The sequence below is a fragment of the Canis lupus genome, chromosome 23 (genome assembly GCF_003254725.2).
Source record: "Canis lupus dingo isolate Sandy chromosome 23, ASM325472v2, whole genome shotgun sequence".
Lineage (NCBI taxonomy): Eukaryota > Metazoa > Chordata > Mammalia > Carnivora > Canidae > Canis > Canis lupus.
The window spans coordinates 25,207,309-25,229,917 of NC_064265.1; the positions used below are offsets into that span (position 1 = coordinate 25,207,309).

Genomic DNA, 22,609 nt, shown 5'->3' on the forward strand with positions numbered 1-22,609 from the left:
CTCGGCAGGGGGTTTGGCCTGCGGCTCGCTCCCCGCGTCGCGCCCCGCGTGTCCCCACAGGCTGAGCCCCGGGAGCGAGCGCGTCGCGCGCCCGCGCCCCTCCCGGCCGGGCGGACCTGCGGACCTGCGGACCTGCGGGCGGGCGGGCGCCTGCGCACGAGCGTCCCGGGCGCCGGAGCCGCGGGGTTATGAGAGGTGGGGCGCGGGGAGGGCGCGCGGCAGGAGGCGGCCGCCGTGACGGCGCGGGCGTGGTCACGTGCTCGCTGGTCACCGCCGCCGCCGCCGCCCCCGCCCGCCCTGTTCTCTGTCTGGTCGGGCCGGGCCCGGCCGGTTCCGCGAGCGCCCGGCAGAGACTGAGGGAGAGAGAGAGAAAGAGGAGGAGGGGAGGAGGAGGAGGAGGAGGATTCAGGGAATAGGAGCTGGGGAGCCCTGCTGCGCCACAGGTAAAACGAGATGATGATGATCGTAAAAAAGCCTGAGCCCCCTCCCCCGCGCGAGCGCCTCCGCCTCCCTCCAGTGCAGCCCCACGTGCAGCCGCCCCCGCCGCCGCCGCCGCCGCCCCCCGGAGGGCCCGAGGCCGCCGCCGCCGCCGCCGCCAGGGCGCCTCCCGGGTCGGCGTGGGGCCGGGGGCGGGAGGGGCCCCCGGTCAGCCGGCCCTGCCCTGCGCTGCCCTGCCCTGCCTCGGGGGCCCGGGCTCGAGGCTGCAAGGCCGGCTGCGGCGGGAGCGCGGAGCCCCGGGCCCGCCGGCCGCTCGCCTCCCTACTTGGTCACTTTTCCTGTTGGTGTCAGCCCGGGGCGCGCGGCGCGCTTCCTCCGCAGGCCGGAAGCGGAGCGGGCCCCGGAATCCCCCAAACCTGCGAAAATGCAGCCTTTAGACTCAGGAAGGCTTATCCACCGGGGAGGACAGGAACGCGTTTCCGTGCGAATTAACGCTTATTCACCTGTAAGAACATGCCCGTTGAGGCCTCTTAGGGCTCTGAGACAAACTTTGTGCAAGTTGATCTCCCCCCGCCCCCCCCCCTCCCTCCACCCCTTCCCCTACTTTTTCCTGGAGAAACGAACACAAACCTCCTAAAACAATTTTTGGTTCTGCGGACGACTTAGGGTTTTGTTCAGTGCCAGCCATTAACCAGTTTTGGTTTCAGAATATGATTTTAAAGTTCACAGCCTTCAGATCTTTTTTTTTTTTTTTTCCCCCTTTCTTCTTCCTGAATAATGATTTTCGGGAATGAGTTGTGTGTATCGAGGCCGAATTGTACTAAATCCTGAAATTGTAGCGTCCAGGTTGCGCGGCTTTGGGCCTGATTGCGTGCAGATTTCTAGAATTAGTCATTATTTGTACTGCTCGTACAGCAAAATACAGCACCAAGGAAACTGCTAGTGTGCTGTTGCACAAAGTACTGACTTGAAGCAGGAAGTATGAAATGTAGGCATTGTTGAAAATAAACCTTTGAACACTTAAATTCCTTTATATGTTGGTCATTTCCCTTAATTGAACTCCTCTGATTCCACAAATTGGAATTTTCATGGTACATCTCTGAACTCAAATAGAAACTTGAGCATTTAAAATTTTTACGACTCTCTGCAGTAGAGTCCAAGCAAGTGCTTCTCAACCTTTCATGTGCATAGGAATCCCTTGGGGCTGGTGTTTAAAACTGCACGTTCTGATTTAGTAGACCTGTGATGCATCTTGATACTCTGCATTTCCTTAGAGCTCCCAGGTGCTGCTGGACAAGGAACAATTGAGTAGCAAGGGTGTGGATAACGTGTATGCTAAGAAATAAAATGATGTGTCCACGAATAGGTGTCTTCATTCATCCTGAGTGTAGAGGTAACAAGAGAAGGGGCAAAAGGCAGGATGAACTGAGAAAGTTCACATCAGGGCCATCCTTTATGAAGACTGAGCATGCTATTTTGGGATACCAGGAGAGGGGATAGTTGGACTGGGGAAAATTGCCCCAACCTGTAGGAGTGCAGGCACCAGGTGTGCGCGCTGTGGTGCTTACCTCACCTGGCCTGTGAATTTTCCGCGGAAGCTTGGCATATCGAGCCGAAGGACTCAGCTATGGATAGTTGGGTTTTATCTACTTACAGGCTGTGAATCCTGGTGTCTCTGAAACCATTGCTGGGATGAAATTTTCTTTTATTAGTGAAAGTATTGAGTGTTTGCTTTCTCTTTCGGACAACAGCCACAATTGAGCAACGCATTTCAGAGCCTTGGAGGCTAACTTGTAAAGAATTTAGGGTTTCAACCTGTTGAAGTTATCCTAAATGGGTTCAGATTTTCCCCCCAACCTAATTAAGAATGTAAATTGAAAGTATCATACTTCACCTCATACTTTGTCTATAAAAATATCTACTTTTTAAAAACTTTATTGAACTGTAACATCAATTACTTTCAGCATGGTAATTTTTAAGGTCTTTATTCTAGTCCTTACTTTACCGTTCTTTCATGTTCTTAAATAATACCTATGGCAGTGTTTTTGAAGCATGAAGTGCCAGTGTTTATTTATCTCTCTTTTTTAAAGATTTTATTTATTTATTCATCAGAGACAGAGAGAGAGAGGGAGAGGGAGGGGTGGAGAAGCAGGCTCCATGCAGGGAGCCTGATCCTGGGACCCAATCCTGGGACTCCAGGATCACACCCTAGGCGGAAGGCAGCGCTAAACCTCCAAGCCACCCAGGGATCCCCGCACTTTATGTATCTTAACTCACGTGATGCTCGCAAAAATCTTTAAGGAAACTGAACTAGAGAGAGAGTAAAAGAGCTGAGACTCTGGCTGGCTGACTCTAGAGTCCATGCTTTAATAATCTTCTTGCAGTTTTTTGGTGAAGAAAATAATGATGCTTTTTAAAATCTCCTTTTCATAGTATTATTGAAAACTATGAGCTTAACTTTAATTTTAAAGTCCAGACTTGTCATCTTTTTAAGTTTCCCCCATCATATTCCAGTTTAAAATAAAAACTTGCCTCAATGCTTGTAATCTTTTCTGAATAAGATACTGAAATTTGCAAAGCTTTGTTTGCACCTGTTTGCCAGACCAGTCTCAAGTCTCTAAGTCACCGTTAAATGTGAAAGTAGTGTCTATTTCCTTTTGACCCTGCAAGTTTTCGTTCTTCATTCCGTATGCCGGTCTTCCACCCTTCCCCCCCTCTACACATACATAGTGCATACATAGATTTATCCTGTATTTGTTATACTAACATTTAGGATTTTGGGGGGAATTGATGGGTCACTGACTTTTCATTTGGCCAGTAAGGATGATAACAATTTAAACATGAGTCATTGTTACCATATCTTAACAATGAAAAAGTAATAAGGACAATCTCAGTGTCCTTTTGTCTCCAATCACTGAAAGCTTTGACCTGTATCAACACCAGTCTGAGGATTGGTGCTTATACACTTGGTCTAAGACATTTCTCTTAACTTGGACAGATGATTAGAATGGCAGTAATATTACAGTTGTGTACTGGAACTTGAGAAGTGAGATTTTGTGGGTGTGGGCAGTTGTGGGAGGGGGAAGTGAGAGGAAAGGGCATATGGCCTGATTCCAGGAGCATTAATTTTCCGTTAACTGGGATAATCCTTTGGGAAGAAAGTCGGTATAACAACAAATCCCTGTTGTAAATATTTTCTCAAAGTTCATACTCTGTTGTGATGTCTGTTGTAATGTTATGCTGGACAGTTACTTAGCCTTATAGTGCCCCACTTTTCTCAACTTTAAAATGTGGATAATAATAGTACCTCAGAAAATTGTTTTGAGGATTAAATGAGTGTATATATATATATATATGTATGTGTGAGGATAGCATATGTACATATACATAATGCTTGGTGTCTGACACATAGTTAATGCTGTCATGTAAGTGTTAGGTACTGTGTTTTACTATGGGTAATCTACAGTGTGGTTGATCATACATAATCAAGACTGTAATTGAATAACTTTAATGGAAATCGTACATTTATTTGGCATAAAGCTGTATGGGCCAGCAAAACAGAAAGTTTGTACTTTTTGGATTAAATACAAAATTGGTATAGTAATGCTCTTAGGGAATTAAATATGAATGAATATGGTCTGGTTGCTCTGATCTTCCAAAACAAGGAAGTCAGTAGAAATAATAAAAGATGTTTTTGGTGGTGGTAGGAAAGGATTGGTTTAAAATTTTCTTTTTTTTTTTTTTAATTTTATTTATTTATTCATGAGAGAAACACACAAACACACAGAGAACGAGAGAGAGAGGCAGAGGGAGAAGCAGGCTCCAGGCAGGGAGCCTGACATGGGACTCGATCCCAGGTCTCCAGGATCACGCCCTGGGCTGAAGGCGGCGCTAAACCGCTGAGCCACCCGGGCTGCCCTTTTTTTTTTTTTTTTTTTTTTAAATTTTATTGGTTTAAAATTTTCAAGTGTACTGTTATGAGCCTAGAACACGGTAACCTTATTTCTTTTTTTTTTTTTTAAAGGTTCTTTTTTTTTTTTTTTTTTTTTAAGATTTTATTAATTCATGATGATAGACACAGAGAGAGAGAGAGAGGAGAGACACAGGCAGAGGGAGAAGCAGGCTCCATGCAGGGAAACTGACATGGGACTTGATCCCGGGGCTCCAGGATCACACCCTGGGCTGAAGGCAGCTCTAAACCGCTGAGCCACCCGGGCTGCCCGGTAACCTTATTTCTGAAGGCTTTTCTGACTATAACTTTTACCTCCCTTTGCCGACTCCTTTGCTCCTTAAATTAATCCATCTGTCCTGGCATACTCCAGACCTGATCTACAGCCCCTTATCTAAAAACCCATGGTAGCATGTATGTCTCAGAAGGAAAATTTTGGGAATTTAGAAAATCAATATGGTGCATATACCATATATCATGAAACCTGTGCATAGGAACAATCACCCCATAGTTGTACACATTATTTTTCCCAGAGAATTTATACATGTTTACACTAAGTAGAATAAAAAAGACCATAAAAAGTCTCATGTTAGGCTGTGATTTGTTGACAGCTTAGAAAGCAGTTTTAGTTTTCAGAGCTTTTGGATTTTTGGAATTGGAGATAAAGGGTTGGAGTCTCTATGTTTTGTAAATTATCATAGTACCTATCTCCTTGATCAGAAAAATAACTGGAATACAGGATTTGTGTGTCAACATTTTATATCATTAGCACCTGTTATAGGACCTAGCATGCAGTAGATGCTCATTAAATGTCCACTAGTTCAAATGAAAAACATGTAAAGATAATATCGTTCATTGTTCTGTGCTACATGTGATGTCTTTGATTGTGAAAATATTTAGTAAGTGCAGATTTTTCTTCTTAACTCAGTTGCCCAGGGAAGCTGATTATTGGGTTACTTTTTTGAGATAAAATAAACTTAAGAGATTTGAAATAGGCATTATAGATGATTGGAAATTTTTATAAATTTGTGTTGACAAGAATGCTTACTTTTTACCTTTATGGATCTTGAAGTCTACATTTAGAAGAATGGTTTACTTTTAAAAAATGAGTGGATTTAGTTTGTATGACAGATTAGTTGTGGTATAGCTAAAGATAATATTGCTGTATATGAATATCTTAGGTTGAATAATTGCAGTATGGCAGGTTAGCCTGCCATTAGAAAAAAATTTATTTTCTATTACAAAAGGTAATGCCTATTGTGAAAATTTTAGAAAAGCATGATCAAAAATAATGATCTGCACTATTGGCAATTTCTTAAGTTCTCTTTGGGGTTATATTGTCTTGAGAGAGGCTGAAAAAGAAAAGTCAGATTTGTACTGCAAGTAGTAGTTTAGAAAACCGAGTTGCAAATGTTGGTTAGCAGCAGTGTTTTTTTACTGTTACTAAACATCTAAGTGACATGAAAAGGTTGAACCAAAAGCACTTTGGGTCTCTACTTCTAAATAATGTATCTTAAGAATAATTAGTTCAGTGAGAAGTAATCCCCCACTTCTCATGTAACCACCTTGGGGGAGAGGAGTTGTACCTGCTTTCTGATGGTATAACACTGCAAGAAGACTGAGCCTAAGTTACAGATTCTGGCCCCAGATGGGGGCATTTTGTTTGCTGGTAATTAGTGGGGATCAGAATCGACCCCTTTAAATTTCCCAGAATGGGTACCTTTGGAGATATTCCAGTAGCTCCTTTGTAGGAATCCAAGAGGAATTACTAACATTCCCTCTCTTGCCACCCTGGTGAGATGGTGGATTGATTGCCCTGGCTTCCTGGTAGGGGTTGGGAGAGAAGGTGGAGTTGTTAGGAGATGGGTAGATAGTACCACTATTTCCCTCTTTGTCTACTGTATTGATTTAACTAGACTTCTTTTTCTACATGAGGTCCAGAAGTCTTGTAGTAAGAATGCTCATTCTGATAAGTAGGTATGTATGGTGTAGGGAGACTTGGGATAAATTGCCTCCCCTCTCCAATCTTTATTATTCTTAATAGTTTAGGGGTTAATTTTAACCTATTCTGTGTTGTGTGTGTGTGTATATGTGGATAAACATGTATGTGTTGATATACCTATTTTTTTTAACTAAAAGTGGATTTATGCTGTTTTGTTACTTGTGTTTCTCCTTTAATATTTTATATTACTAATGATGTTACTCTTCCACACAATTTTTCATGGCTCCATGACTGTTTCATTGTATGAATGTGCTGTTAGTAGTTCTCCATTCTTGGACACCTAGATTACTTTGAATCCTTACATGAAAAGCAGTGCTACACTGAATATTACGGTGGCTAATATCCTTTTGTGCCTATGCATTATTATTTATTTAGAAAAAATTATGAGTGGAATTATTAGTAGGTCAAAAGATATGCCCATGTTTAACACTTTTGAAACATGACCACGTTGCCTATCAGAAAGGTTGTACTATTTTTCCCTTAACTACAAAGCTGTTTGAGAGGCCCTGTACTTGCTGTTACTGAGCATTATCATCTTTTCTTTACTTTAACAGCTTCATTTTGGCATACTTAATACCTCCTCCTCTTCTGCCTTTATAGACCTTAACATTTATGTAGTTCTGTCTCATTCTTTCTTTATGAATCTTATAGGCTTTTTCTGCCTTTTGTTTATGTAGCTATTAATTTATATTTTTAAACTATTTTTGGGCAGCCTGGGTGGCTCAGTGGTTTAGCACTGCTTTCAGCCCAGGGTGTGATCCTGGAGACCTGGGATCGAGTCCCATGTCAGGCTCTCTGCCTGTGTCTCTGCCGCCTCTCTCTCTCTGTCTCTCATAAATCAATAATCTTTAAAAAAAATAATAAAAAAATAAACTATTTTTATAGTTTCAATTTAAACTTTGAGTTTAGCTCTTCCAGAACATGTTTAGTTGTATAGTGTGAAGTAGAAGGTACTAAATTTTTGAGTTTTTGATTAGGTTTCTCAGTACTACTGAATAAATGATTTATTCTTTCTCTATGGATATCAGAAGATCGATTATTTTGTCTTCTGTTCAGTCCCACCATGTTTTACTTTTTTATTGGTGGGAATGAGATTTTTCTTTGTGTGTGTGTGTTTATTTTTCCTACCTGTTCCTGCACAATAGAAGAGCCACTGATTTTTTTTTTTGTGTGTGTGTATTTTGTAATTAGTCCCTTTCTAAGTCTATTTATTATAAACATTTTTTGGTTGATTCTCTTATATTTTCCAAACAGTTAAGCATACCATCTGAAACCAGCCATTTTTATAGAAGAGTTTTTTTTTTTTTCTTTCATGATTAATTTTCATTTATGGAAATTGTGCTGGAATGATTTTCTTAATTTCATTGACTTGAAATGATTTGATATGATATCACTGTGAATTGATCTACCCAGTTCTCAGAAAGATTTAAAAATATTTGGAAAACCACCTCAAGTAATCTCTGTTATGTACTGAATGTGTTCCCCCAAAATTTGTATGTTGAAACCCTGTTTCCTCACTCTCCCATGTGATGGTATTAGGTGGTAAGCCTTTTGGGAAGTAATGAGGATTATATGAGGTAATGAGGGTGGAGCCCTCACAAATGGGATTAGTGCCGTTGTAAGAGTTAAGAGAGTTTGCTTCCTTTCTTTGGCATGTGAGGATACAGTAAGTCAGCAGTCTGCAAACTGGATGAGGGCCTTCGACCAGAACTTGACCTTTCTGGCCCTCTGATCTCAGAGTTCAGCTCCCAGAACTGTGAGAAAATCAGCTTCTGTTGTTTATAAGCCTTCCAGTCTATGGTACTTTGTTATAGCAGCCAGAACTGATAATCTCTAAGGACCTTTCTGGCTCAGAAGTTTTGTGATTCTCCTTTTATGTCAAAATACTCATGGTAATATACGCAACACTCTGGTACTTTTAAGTTAAAGTGCCTGCAGCTTCCTTTATAATTGTGATTGTAGATCTAGCTCTACTGCCCAAGCAATTATTCTGAGGTTTTACATTTTCATCTCCCTAGAGCTTGAAGATTTCTTTCTATGTGATTTGGCACAAATTAAAAGGGAATACTGATAGACTACAGGGATCAGATTGTGACATTGTTTATTTGCAGTATCAGGTATCCTGATTTTCTGTCTCTGGTCAGGTGGTATAATTTCCTACTTTTTATAGTGAGTTTTCTTTTCAAGCTGTGGTCTTGCTATGGTCTACTTAAAGTTCTCCAAGCCAAATAATGTAATTATCAGAACTGAGTGTTATGGAAGCCATTGGGAAGTGATAGACCAGGAAGCAGTGAAGATAGGAAAAAATAGAAAAGATAGGGACAGGAAAGTGCCTGGTATGTAGCTCTTTTTTCTCTGCTCCTATGTCTACTCTCTGATTATCCTTTTGTACATCTTTACCCTTTTAATGCTTTTCTGGCTTCCTGTTTATTCTCCAGATACACTTTATTTTCTCTTTCAGAGAATAGCTCCACTACCTCCTTTCTACTTTACTGAGGAAGGAGTACAGATGCTTTCCCCCCATCTGCAAAGAAGTTTTGATCAGTACCCTTGATTTCCTTCCTTTTTGTCACTAAAATTACCAGCATAGTGCCACCACCAGTGGCCATCATGCATCTTGCCTTAGAAAGCGTGTGGCAAAACATTGATTAAACTTAGATTTCCTCATATAAAACCACTGTTTTGGAAGCATTAACAGAATGAAAGAGAGATACTTTATAAAGACATTGTCAGAGAATTGTAGGGTAATATCTGACTGGCTGAGGAGATAGTAAGAGATTAATATCAAAGAGAGAAAAAGCTTCTGAAGAGTCTAATCTTAGATCTCCAACGCTGATTTCTTCTGTGAGCTTTAGATCTGTGTATCTGATTGCCTACTGGATAACTATTTTTGATGGCCCCCAGAAAACTCATGTTCATAACATGTGCAACTGATTTTACCATCTTCTCTTACAAAACCTATTCCCTCTGCCAAGTTAATTATCTCAATGGATGACTCCACCATCTTTCCGGTTGTTGAAGCTGGAAACCTGGTAGACACCTTTTATTCATCAAATCCTCATGTAACGGCATCAGTCTCCGTGAATTTTAAGTCTTGAATCTGTTGTCTCTTTATGCCCACTACTTCTACTCTGGTATATTATCTCTAGATGATCATCTCTTGCCTTTGTTTCTGTAGGGTTTTCTGACTAGTGTCCCTGGAGCCAGGTGATCTTTAAGCCCTTTGTCCATTTTTGGGTTTTTGTTGTTTTTCAGAGCTCTTTGCATATTGTAGATTTTAACTCTTGGTGTATTTTATATATTGCATATATTTTCAATTTTGTCTTAATTTTGCTTATACATTTTAAAAATTTTTATGAAGAATGATTAAATTTTATATAGTTCCACATACTAGTCTTTTTCTTTACTATTCTATTTCTTGGTAGAAACAAGATTGAACTCAGTTTCTTATTTGTCATCTTTTTACCACTTTGGCTACTCTTCCAATAGCTTCAAATACAGAATTTTTGTACATTACACATACTACTGGTGGAGAAAAAAAATCAATAGACTAATAAATTCCAAAGCGGTTATACAGATATCTGTTTAGGAAATGAATTTCGGAATCTTGTCCATCTCTTAATGGTCTTATAATCGAATTGATCTGTTTTGGGATTTGGCAAAATTCTATCCTAGATTGTACCAGTAAATCAAGCTGAATAAAGAGTAATTGTTAAATCAATATTATACCTACCCACAAAATAAGACTTTTAGTGATTGAAATGTAAAAATATGAAGCTTATTAAAATTGTAGACAAGGTAATATGGTCAGCTATATTATATGGTTAAGGTAACTCCCTGAAAATAATTAGAAATGCTAGAAATTTCTTTTCCTTAGGAGCAAACATGATAGTAAGAAATTACCAGGTCAAAATCTACATGAAAGCAGGAATTTAGAGAAGTAAGCAGAATGTTAAAACTGCTTTTCCTTTTAGGATATATGCCACATTCTAGTGAACCTTTAGTTTTGAGGGCCTCCCAAAGCACAGTGTAGAAATTAAAGCCCATATATGCCCAGGGAGGGCATCTAATAGGATATTCCCTTCCCTATAAAACTGGACTCCAAAAGAGCTATGGTCATAGAGTATGGTTAAACCAAGATTAAAACCCTTTTCATGTTCTTCCTCACAGGAGGCTATAAAAATATTTGCCTTGGACTTGAAAAAATACTTATTCCTAAGAAGTTATAACCATAAGTTTTCATTCTTGATATGCAGTTCAAATTCAGTGTCACCTGGTCCAAAATGTGAATTTAACCTCAAAATGTGAATTTAAAGTGGTTCTCGGTGCCAGACAGAAGCAAATGAAAGTCCTCTCAGGTAGAATACATTTTTATCTTCGGTCCTAGGAAATTCTTACAATTTTCCAAAGAATTACCTCACAGTAAAATATAGCCAAGCACACAAGGAAATGAGGTACCATGAGTAAGAAGCAGCAGAAACAATTGACAGAAATGAACTCACAAAAACTTCAGATTTTGGAATTATCAGAGATGATAAAACAACTGTTTATTATGTTTACTACAAAAAGATGGAAAATATCTGCAGGTAACAGGAAACTTGGGAGATTTGAGAAAGACCTGAACAAAACTTATAGAAATAAAAAATACAGTAATTATAATGAAAAACTCAGTGGAGGGGTGTCAGGGTAGCTGAATCCGTTAAGCATCTGACTCTTAATTTTGGCTAGGATCATGATTAGGATGGTGAGATCGAGCCCCATGTTGGGCTCTGTGCTCAGTGCAGAGTCTGTCCCTCTTCCTCTGCTCCTCCCCCTACTTGTGTGTGCTCTTTCTTTAAAATAGAATCTTAAAAAAAAAACAAAAAACAAAACTCAGTGGATGTGGTTAGTAAGTAGTAGATTAAATACAACTAAAGAGAACCCATGTACTGGACATAAATGGTTCAGAATGTAGCACAGAAAGACAAGGGAATGGGTAAAAAAGAAAGATTACAGTGTATAGAACATAGAAGGTGAAGATATGACAGTATTTCATCAGTTTTCAGTAGCTTTCTAATTGTAGAAAGGAGGGGCACCTGGGTAGCCCCGTTGGTTAAGTGTCTGCCTTCAGCTACAAGGTCATGATCTTAAGGTCCTGGTATTGAGTCCTGCTGAGCAGGGAACCTGCTTCTCCCTCTGCCCCTCCCCATGCCCCCACTCGTGTTCTCTCTCTCTCTCTCTCACTTTCTCTCAAAAAAAAAAAATCTTTAAAAAATAAACTGTTCTTAGAAGGGAGAAATAATAGGAAAGGAAGCAGTGTTTGAAGAGAGAATGAGCATTTTTCAGGGCTGAGAAAAACACCAGCCCATGAATTTAAGAAGTGCTGAGAATTTTAAACACACCTCTAGACATATCATAGTAACATGGAGAACACCAGAAACAGAGAATATCTTAAAAGTTGTCAGAGAACAAAAGATGGATTACCTTTTAAGTAACTGTAGCAGCTATACCAACAGCTGACTGCTCAGGAGCAGAAATGGAAGCCAGAAAACAGTGGGGTAATAGCTCCATGTGCTGGGAACAAGTTGCCAACATAGTATTCTATAATTAATGAAAATAACTTTCAAGAAGCAGGGTGGAATAATGACATTTTCGGATGGAAGTGTAAAATATTCTCTGTGAGGAAAATGTGAAGGAAATGTATAGATCCATTTTTCTGGTTGATCCTAGTATTTAGAATGAAGACTTAACATAATAAGCAATTTTGAGCTTCACGTAAGTTATTTTCTTCTTAGAAAGTTGTTCTGTTTGCATTTAGTAAACAGAGCTGCTGTTTGGCAATACTTTTACCAATATATTTTTCCAACTTTTGGATCTTCGATCTATTTAGAATCTTCAGTATCATTGTAGGAAGTCTTTTGTGATAATTAATGCATGCCTTTAAGTCTTGCTGAACCAGTGATGCAATTTGTAATATTCATATTTGAAATTTCGTTGAGTCAAATCAAGAAGGATTTGGAGAAAATTGTGTCCTGGTATTCATAAAAATAATTCCTGCAAATGATTTTATTCTTATCTTCCAGTCCTAAATACAAGTTTCTGGAGAAAAAAAAAAAAAGTGGAAGTTTTAATTTTATTTATTTTTATTATTTTTTAAACTTTTATTTATTTATTCATGAGAGAGACAGGCAGAGGGAGAAGCAGGTTCCATGCAGGGAGCCTGACGTGGGACTCGATCCCGGGACTCCAGGATCACACTCTAGGCCAAAGGCAGTGCTAAACCACTGAGCCACCGGGCTGCCCTATTTTTTTTAATTTAAATTCAATTTGCTGAGATATAGTATGACACCAGTGCTCATCCCATCAAGTGCCCTCCTTAGTGCCCATCATCCAGCTACTGCATCCCCCCACCCACTTCCCCTTCTGCAACCCTTTGTTTCCCGGAGTTAGGAGTCTCTCATGGTTTGTCTCCCCCTCTAATTTTTCCCACTCAGTTCTCCTCCTTTCTCTTAGAGTCCCTTTTCTTCTTTTCTTTTCTTTTCTTTTCTTTTCTTTTCTTTTCTTTTCTTTTTTTTCTTTTCTTTCTTTTTTCTTTTCTTTCTTTTCTCTTTTCTTTTCTTTTCTTTTCTTTTTTCTTTTCTTTTCTTTTCTTTTCTTTTCTTTTCTTTTCTTTTCTTTTTTCTTTCTTTTTTAAAGATTTTATTTATTTATTCATGAGAGAGGCAGAAGGAGAAGCAGGCTCCCCATGGGGAGCTCAATGCAGGACTCTATCCTAGGATCCTGGGACCATGACTTGAGCCCAAGGCCGATGCTCAAACACTGAGTACACCCAGGCACCCCTCTTATAATCCCTTTCACTATTTCTTATATTCTACATATGAGTGAAAGATTTTTTTTTTTTATTTTTTTAAAAAAAATTTTTTTTTTTTTTTATTATTTATTTATGATAGGCACACAGTGAGAGAGAGAGGCAGAGACACAGGCAGAGGGAGAAGCAGGCTCCATGCACTGGGAGCCCGACGTGGGATTCGATCCTGGGTCTCCAGGATCGCGCCCTGGGCCAAAGGCAGGCGCTAAACCGCTGCGCCACCCAGGGATCCCAAGATTTTTTTTTTTTAAACCCATGGATAAGGTTAGCATAAATGTGAGTCTACAGTGGCAGGAATAGCAAACAGACTTTAAAGTTAAATGGACCTGGATTAGAATCTGGTTCTACCATTTAGTAATTCAGTCTTGATGATGTGACTCTAACCTTCTGATCCTTAGTTTTCTCATTTGGAGTATAGGGATAATACTACTTTGCAAGTGTACAGGGAGGAATAGAGTAGTGCTTGTAAAAAGCACCAAATACAGTTCTGTGGCTCTTGTTGGGTTCTCAACTAATTGTTACTAATGAGTAACACAGACGAATGAATTGAATCTGGCAAGGAATTTGAAATTGTTTACTGTGCAAGTAATATAAAAGAGTTAATCATATTTCTAGTGCTGAAGAGTCATGGACATTGATCATAATAATCTTTGAAGTTCAGAGATTGTCAGAATGTGGCTTCACTTACTGATTTGCTGATTAATTTTACACCAGATCAGCTGTGTATGCTACCTACAAATTAGGCAGCTATACGTTTTTCATGGCAGGTAACATGGCAAGATGAAATCAATGACTTTCTATAGAAAGTTAAAAAAATTGCCAGACACAACATACACAGTATATATTTATATCTATGTATATGAGTGGTTTATATTTATATTTATTTATATATACTTCTATTTCCTGAGGTTGAAGTTCATGATGACAGTGATTTATGGTCTACCTGAATATTTTAGTAATTCATTCCACAAAATGTTTAGAAAGAAGGTGCTTAAAACTTTATACTGTACTTTTCAGAAGTTAAATAAATCTGTTGGCCTCCAGTAATTTAGAGTAAGAGCCATCAGTGCATTCTAATTATTGCTATTTGAATTGAGAATCTGACTTCTATAAAATATTTAGACCTAGATTTTTCATTTTCTTTTTTTCCCTCTTCTTGTTGTTTGTAATCAAGAGGTGATATAGAATTTTTTATGATGTGGGATTACTTGTACACTTTGCAAATTATTTTCCGATTTTTTATTCTTTATTCAATATTTAGACCTTTCCCCTCATTGAGTAGTGATAACTATATAGAGCATATTAGTTGATGCATTTTTAAACCATCCTTCTTATAGCAAACTTTAAAAATGATATAATGAAGACAATTCAGGAGTTTTTATTTTTGGAACTTGACAGTTTTAGAATGTTGGTTATTATAGTAGTATATTTGTAGTTTTTGAGTTTTTTTCAAGTTACAAAGACAATGACTAAAAGCAGATTAGGCATTTCTTGTCTTTTCAGGAAATTCTAGGATCGCCAAATACTTTGAAAATGATTTGGGTAAAGATAGCAAAACAACTTGATCTAAATACAAGTGCAAATGCTTCCTGTTAAACATTTAGCTGTTTTAATTTTCTTGATTTATGTTAGACACTCATGTGATGCAGAAATTGAGCAGCAGCAAATTTTTGTGCGGTTAGATCATGTGATATTGGTCTTCCTCCAGTGCTGCTTTTGATCTTGGAGGTAATCCCTTGTAATCACAAACTTTAAAGAACCTTAAGATTATACTTTCTAAGCTGATATATTTTGCATTAGTAAAAATATATAGGATTAGAAAAGACACTGTATGAAACTCATGTAGATTTTTTTTTTCTTGTTTACATTTGACTTTGTATTTCATATTTTGAGCTTTGGTTGTTTATATTCCACAGGCTGATAATTTCTTTTTAACTAGTGGTTGTACTATGTGAAAAATTATAGGTTAAACTTGAATGAGCCCCTGTTTTGTTTTGTCTTTTATCTCTTCCAATCTTTTATATTTTGAAAATGAGTGTTATTCCATGATATCAAACTCTCTGTGAATCAGTTATTCCTCATGAGAATAGAAATTGTTACTATAGTTTTTAAGTCAGGATTTATTCATATATCTCTTTGGTGCTCTAGTTTGACCTTTTTGCAGAACTGAAGAGGTTTGTAGGCACAATAGTATCTTCACATTTTACAGCACTATTAAGAACACTGATAGGTTAAAGAAAAGTAATCTAGGTTATATGTGTATATATATCCTCACACACACACACATATATATATATATATATCTTATATATATATATATATAAGATTCTATTCATTTATTCATGAGAAACACAGAGAGAGAGTCCGAGACACAGGCAGAGGGAGAAGCAGGCTCCATGCAGGGAACCTGATGTGGGACTCAATCCTGGGTCTCCAGGATCAGGCCCTGAGCCAAAGGCAGACGTTTAACTGCTGAGCCACCCGGGCTGTCCATATATATTTTTTTACATTCAAGTAGTCCATTAAAAATATTAACACTAGACAAATACAGACTTTTCTAGTTAGTAATGATTGCTTATGTAAAATAAATATCAAATTTCCTAGGTTATTTTTTTGGTGTTTTGCTGAGAAAACATTCCATTTATAAGATACTAAGTAATATTCTGTGTTTTTAGGAAAACCGTAATCTCTCTGTAGAATTTCTTAGAAAGCTTTCATTTGAAACATTGTGATATTTTTGGTTTTGAATCATAATTATCTTTTATTAAACAGTTACATATGAAATTATTCAGAAATCATTGCAGTATTGAGAAGATCAATGAAAAGTTTCGTGAAAACAAGTATTTTTTATAATTAAGTTGATTATATTAATAAAATTTCAGTGTTTGATAGTAGCGAGGAATTCTTACTATTTTTGGCCATGATAATGATATTGTGGTTATGTAAGGAAGTGTCTCTGGTTTTTGCATTTTCTAAGTAAGTGAGGGTAAAATGACAGGAGGTTTGGGACAGGTAAATAATTATATAATTATATAAATTTTATAAATAGAGCAAAATTTGATACTTTAAGTCTGGGTCATGTGTCTATAGGGGTTCATGATTTTAATTTTACTTCTTTTGTGTAGGTTTATACAATCTTATTATAAACATTAATTAGAATTTACCTGGAACTGGAGGAGGGAGTTACTGTTTAATTGGTATATAGAATTTCTATTTGGGATTATGCAGAAGTTCTACAAATGGATAGTGGTGATGGTGGTACCAATTTGAATGTACTTAATGCTACCAAATTACAATTAAAAGTGGTAAAATGGTAAATTTTGTGTTAACACTTTACCATAATGACAAAATATAAATATGTTATAAAAATAACTCCCAAGAATCATACTCTAGGGAAAACTTTTGGAGGCTTATAGTACTTTTTACCTTTATTTTTCTTTTCTGCTTAACTTTTCTCCTTCAGTTTGGAATGAAACAGGAAGGAAAAAGGAAAAATGCCCATGCTATGTCAGCACTTTCTTACTGGGATTGGGTTCTAGAGTGGTATTCTAATAGCATATTAGTGATTTGTGAGATCAGTTTAGTATGTTGCTTCCAGCATTAAAAGAAATTAGAAAATATCAGGTGCGCTGTGTACAGTGAATGTAAATGTGGTTATCATTAAATTTTTCAATTGTATAACATGTATATGTGCATGAGTTGTGGCATAAACTGTATTGTCTCAGTGGAATAGGTATTTTTTAGAAAGGAGTAAAATCAACGTAGAGGATATTGTGACTGCATAGTAACTAGAAGGCAAATGTCAAAGTTTGCACAAAGGGGCTGGGATGATAACTCAGATTTCACCAAAGTTTCAGACCTTAATCAGACAACTAGGAGGAATAATTAACCAAGAAGATCTGACAAGGCTCTTCTATCAGCATATGATGATAAATAATGTACAAAATGAGGGGAGTAGGTTGGAAGGTAACTTGGAGAGGTGATCTGATTTTTGAGCTTTTGTATCAATGAGAAATGAATTGGTAATTACAAACTTTTTTAGGTAGACTTCCTTTATCTTTATTTGCAGGTCTTGACACATAGTTGATACTCTTAAGATATACAAGTATTATTTATGTTAAAAACGTGTGAGAATTTGATGATAAACACTATTTAAAATAGTGGCTAGAGATCATGTCATTTTAGGCCCCCCCCCCCCCTTTTCTGTAATTCTCTGGTTTATTTTTAGCTTGATCACCCACAGGGAATATTTTTCCAGAGGAAGCAAGGGAGAACCAGATTCTAGAGCCAGATAAGACTGAACTCAAATTTTACTTCTACCAGTTTCTGGTTAAGTTGCTTGGAAAGCTTTTTGAGTTTCTGTTTCCTCACTGTGACATTGCCTTGTAGAGTTTTAAGTAAAATGAGGTAACTTAAATAAAATGACTGGTAGTATGTAGTTGCTTAAGAAATGCTTGTTGTTAATGTCAGGTCAAGTCCCCCTTCTTTCACATATCTCATTTTTCCAAAGTCTGTAATCTTAAATTGATTTTTTCTTTGGTTTGGGGATTATTGTCTAATATTTTTCTATGGTGATCCAGAACAATTTCAATGATTAAGAAATATTCTTATTCACAAAATATAACCAAATAATAGATGTTTTCTGTGCTCTAAAAGTGTTTCATTTCCCAAAATATTTTGTAGATGGTGAGTGGTACTGAATTATTTTATTAGACTAGTTCTATTTAGAGAAGTTCATGTAGTGATTATATGAAAGGGGAGTTGAGAGGTCCTGTAATAATCAGTTGTTAATATTGAACCGTTTACAACTTGTGCTCTTATTATTTGTTTACAGCATTTCTTTTCACTCTAACATTGTATGATCTTTTAGAAAACATGTAAGATTAATGGTTAAAGGTATGTCTTTTAACTGCTTAGTTGGATTTATCTTGAAAAAGTACTGAATTTTGTGTATTTGAATAAGTCACTGACAGGAGGTCTTTAACATTTTTTTTTTCCCCTCCGAACAGATGTCTTGGCCTGCAGTGACTCCAACTCCCGTAATCCTTCCAATTTTCTCCTCTACCAAATAAGTTTTTAAAAAGTGACATTTTTATTATAAGTGATTGACTTAATTCAGGCAAACATTGCAGCTGAGGAAAGACTTCATTCCAGTGAGGAACGCTTTGGTATGAATGTTAGATTCTTTATTTTTACTTTGAGAATTTAATGCATGGTTCCGTCCTGCCCCTCTCACCCTGTATTCAGAACAATAAGTCTGTGAAATAAGTTTTCTTCAAGATTAAAAGTTTTGATGCTGTAGTATCCTGAGATATTACACTATTTGATACATTTTATTTTAAATGACATTTAAAAATAGAAGCAATCAGGATTCATCCAGAAAACAGTATGTCTTTCAACAGAGGAAAATTAATTCAGATTGGTTGTATAGGTAATTGCTGAGATGCCTATTGGGACTGTGAAACAAACCAGGTATTAATAATACCCAGAGCCTCTCTGATACCCTTAGGGCTTGGGGGAAGATGAGAAAAGCTGGTGTTATCAGAGTTCAGAAGCCAAGGCTGTGTGGGGGAGCTACAGCCATAACTGGGGCTTCATGATAGGAACTGGTATGTCAAGGGGGACTGTCTAGAGGGAATTGGAGTTACGTAAGACACAAAATGTCTGCCAAGGATGTGTCAGCGAGTGGGGGAAATGGAGGAGAAATACTCTGGCTTCTTCCTCTTTTGCCCTCTATCACTCATTAGTCACTTCTCACTGGCCAGATTTCCCTGGAACTAGAGGGAAAATGGAGTTGCCTGTGATAAAGAGCAGTACAGGCTTACCTGGGGAATGGATCTGAAAGCCTTTGTTACATTGCTAGTATATGATATTCATCAACACCCCTGTGTTCCTGGATAGTATTAGCTATTAAGAAGACCTCGGTAAATAACAACAAAAACTAGTCAACAAACAAAAAATACCTAACAAAAAAAAATCCTCTGTTCTTTTCTTTTTCTTTTACTTTTTTTTATTTTTTTACACACAGTAGAAAGAAATAATTCCTTGAAAACCAGTACTATGGTTAGTGTATGCGTTCAGCAAAAGCATTTACTGAGTGGCACTATTTAGGTAAATAAGTTACAAAGTGGAAATCATTTGGTTCTTGGTTTTGTGGTTTTCATAGTCTACTGGAAGAAACTTTTTAAAATTTATTTTTAAAAGACTTCATTTATTTTAGACAGTGTACGTGCAAGTGGGGGGTGGGAAACGGGTGGATGGAGAAAGAGAGAGGGAGGGAGAGAGAATCTCAAGCAGACTGCATGCTGAGCACAGAGCTCAATGAAGGGCTCAGTCCCACAATGCTGAGATCATGACCTGAGCTGAAACTAGTTTTCAGCTGAACTCTCATTGAACTGCAGTCACTTGCCTAACCAACTGAGCCACGCAGGCATCCCTGGAAGAAACTCTTTTTAAAAGGATAATTTTTAAATTTCAGTAGAATGTGTGACAAGTTAGAGATAGGGGACATATTTTTTGTAGGAGCTCAAGGGAGGAGCTGTTAACGTAGTCTTGTAGTTTTTGGAGTGTTCTCAGAAGTTGGGAAACAGGACTAGTAAGAACTGGTAAAGGGAGGTGGAAGGGAAGCTGCTGGAAGGAAGAGAAGCTTCAACAAAGGCTTGGAAACTTAGAAGAGCTTAAGGCACATGCAAGAAATTTCAGTCACTGTTGCTAGAGCTTCACATTTTAATTCATAAAATAGACCAGGGAGAGGCCAGGATATTTTTATTCTCAAGCTGATAGGGGGCTTTTGGAGGTGTAGTAAAGTGGCCTGATTAACTTTGTTGTAGCTGTACTTATCCTATTAGGGTGAAAGATGGGTTCAGGCAGGTGCCATCTAAAGGTGGGAGACCTATTAGAAGGAATATTATGCTGATCCAGGCAATAGAGGTGTACTGTACATAAACTCTTCAAAGGTGACCTCATGTCTTAGTCATTCACTTCATCTAAGTGCCTGCTGGTACCAAGCTTCTCAGTCCATGCTTCACTTTGATATACCCTCCTTTGATGTTTGAAAATTCAAAATAAATCCTATAACTTTAAAAATAAATAAATGTTCATCCATTTGTCATTTTGATTTCAAATTACATATGCCTCTTTGGATATTTGTTATTTGTTCTTTTTGAGAACCCTAGAGTTAGAAACAGGAATAAGTCACAGACTGTCATTTAGAAGTAGGCATAGGATACACTTACTAATCATACTCTAGTATGGTTTGGAGTGCTGGAAGGGTGCCATGTTCTCCTAGAGCCAGGTTATTCTGTTACTGAAGTGTTATGGGATGCAGCAATTTCCTGTAGAAATTTCCTTGAAACAAATTTCCTGTATTCCCTAATGTAGTTTCTGATATTGAAGAGTGACAGATTTGCAGTGTGACATTTAATTTTAGTAAATATATCTTTTAAAATACCAAAATCCTGCACTTGAATATGATCCACTTTACACATTGATTTTAATGTATATTCTGTAATTCTGATAGTGAATGTGAGATAGATGTTATTATTAGTGCTATTTTCTTTCTTTTTACACTCTGGTTGTCTTAAACTCTAGTTGGACTGCTACTATGTAATAATAGATGAGCAAGACAGTTTTTGTTATCATGAGGCCTATAATCTAATGGTGGGGAGTCAGCAGACATTAATTCATTATACAAGACTTGAGAAATAAATAGAATTCCAGATACTATATTGAGGGAATTAAGAGAAAGAAGTGGCTTTCTTGTGGATTCTTTGGAATTTTGTTACATATACAGGATCATTTCACTTGTGAATAGAGATAGTTTTACTTTTTCTCTCCCAATTTGGATGCCTTTTATTTTTTTAAATCTTGTCTAATTGCTCTGGCCAGAACTTCCAGTACATTGTTGAATTGCAGTAGTAAAAATGGACATCCTAATCTTCTTGATCTTAAGGGGAAATATTTCAGTCTTTCACCATGAGTATGCTATTAGCTGTGGATTTTTCATAAGTGCCTTTTATCCTGTTGAGGAAGTTCCCTTAATTCCTAATTTTCTAAATGTTTTTATAGTGAAAGGGTGGTTTGGATTTTGCTAAATATGTTTTCTGCATCGTTTGATATGATCATGTGCTTCCTCCCCCCCTTTATTAATGTGTATCATATTACATGTGATATTGGTGTTGTATTGAATCATTCTTGAATTCCTAGGATCAATTCCACTTGGTCATAATGTATAGTCCTTTTAATATGCTGCTGGATTTGTTTTGCTAGAACTTTGTTGGACATTTCTGATTTTTATTAAGAGCATATTGATCTGTAGTTTTCTTTTCATGTGAAGCTTTAGTCTGTCCTTGGTCTCAGGTGATGCTGGCTTCATAGAAGTAGTTGGGAAGTATTCCTGTCTCAATTTTTTGTAAGAGTTTGAAAAGAATTGGTGTTAATTCCTTAAATATTTGGTATAATTCACTGGTGAAGCCATCTGATCCTGGACTTTTCTTTGTTGGTAGGTTTTTGATTGTTGATTCAGTCTCTAGTAGTTTAGGTAGGTCACTGAGATTTTTCTATTTCTTCTTGAGTCAGTTATTATAATTTAGGTGTTTCTAGAACTTTGTCCACTCCTCTAGGTTATCTAATTTGTTGGCTTAAAATTGTTCACATTATTTTCTTATGATCCTTTTACTTCTCTAAAGTCTCTGGTAATGTTTCAACTTTCATCTGTGATTTTAGTTATTTTTTTTCTAGCTAAAGTTTTGTTAATTTCATCAGTCTTCTCAAAGAACAGCTTTTGGTTTTGTTGATTCTTTTGTGTTTATCTATGATCTTTTATTATTTTCTTCCTTCTGATAGCTTTGGGATTAATTTGCTCTTCTTTTTTTCAGTCCTCAAGGCATAAAGTTAGGTTTGTCGATTTGAGCTTTTTCTTCTTCATGTAGGCATTTAGTTATAAACATGCATCTGAGCATGACCTCACTGCATCCTGTAAGTTTTGATATGTTGTGTGTTTGTTTCCATTCATTTCTAATTTCTGATTTCTCTTGTAATTTCTTCTTTTACAAATTAGTTGTTTAGGACTATTAGTTTCCATATATTTGTGAAATTTCCTTCTGTAGTTGATGTCTAGCTTTGTTTTATTTTGGTCAGAAAAGATACTTTGTATGATTTCAATCTTTTTAAATTATTGATACTTGTTTTGTGGTGTGACATATGGTCTTCTCTGGAGAATGTTTCCATATGCACATGGGATGAATATATTCGGCTCTTCTGTAGACTGTTCTATATATAGCCTATCAGGTGTAGTTGGTATATAGTAATATGTCCTCTATTTTCTTATTGATCTTCTTGCCAGAAGTTTTATCCATTATGGAAAGTAGAGGAT

The 22,609-nt window shown here is 37.3% G+C and overlaps 1 protein-coding gene across 14 annotated transcripts in view; it reads left to right on the forward strand.

Moving 5' to 3' along the window:
• The first annotated feature begins 211 nt into the window (after positions 1-211).
• Positions 212-22,609, forward strand: part of TBC1D5 (TBC1 domain family member 5) — a 544,381-nt gene continuing 521,983 nt past the window's right edge. For 4 of the 14 annotated variants that reach the window (XM_049100069.1, XM_049100071.1, XM_049100072.1 and 1 more), the window contains exon 1: positions 212-443. The gene's annotated coding sequence lies outside the window, so the exon portion shown is untranslated. Of the gene's footprint in view, positions 444-18,245; positions 18,405-22,609 lie in introns of all 14 variants that reach the window. The other 10 variants (XM_049100066.1, XM_049100064.1, XM_049100074.1 and 7 more) reach the window with 5 other exon arrangements.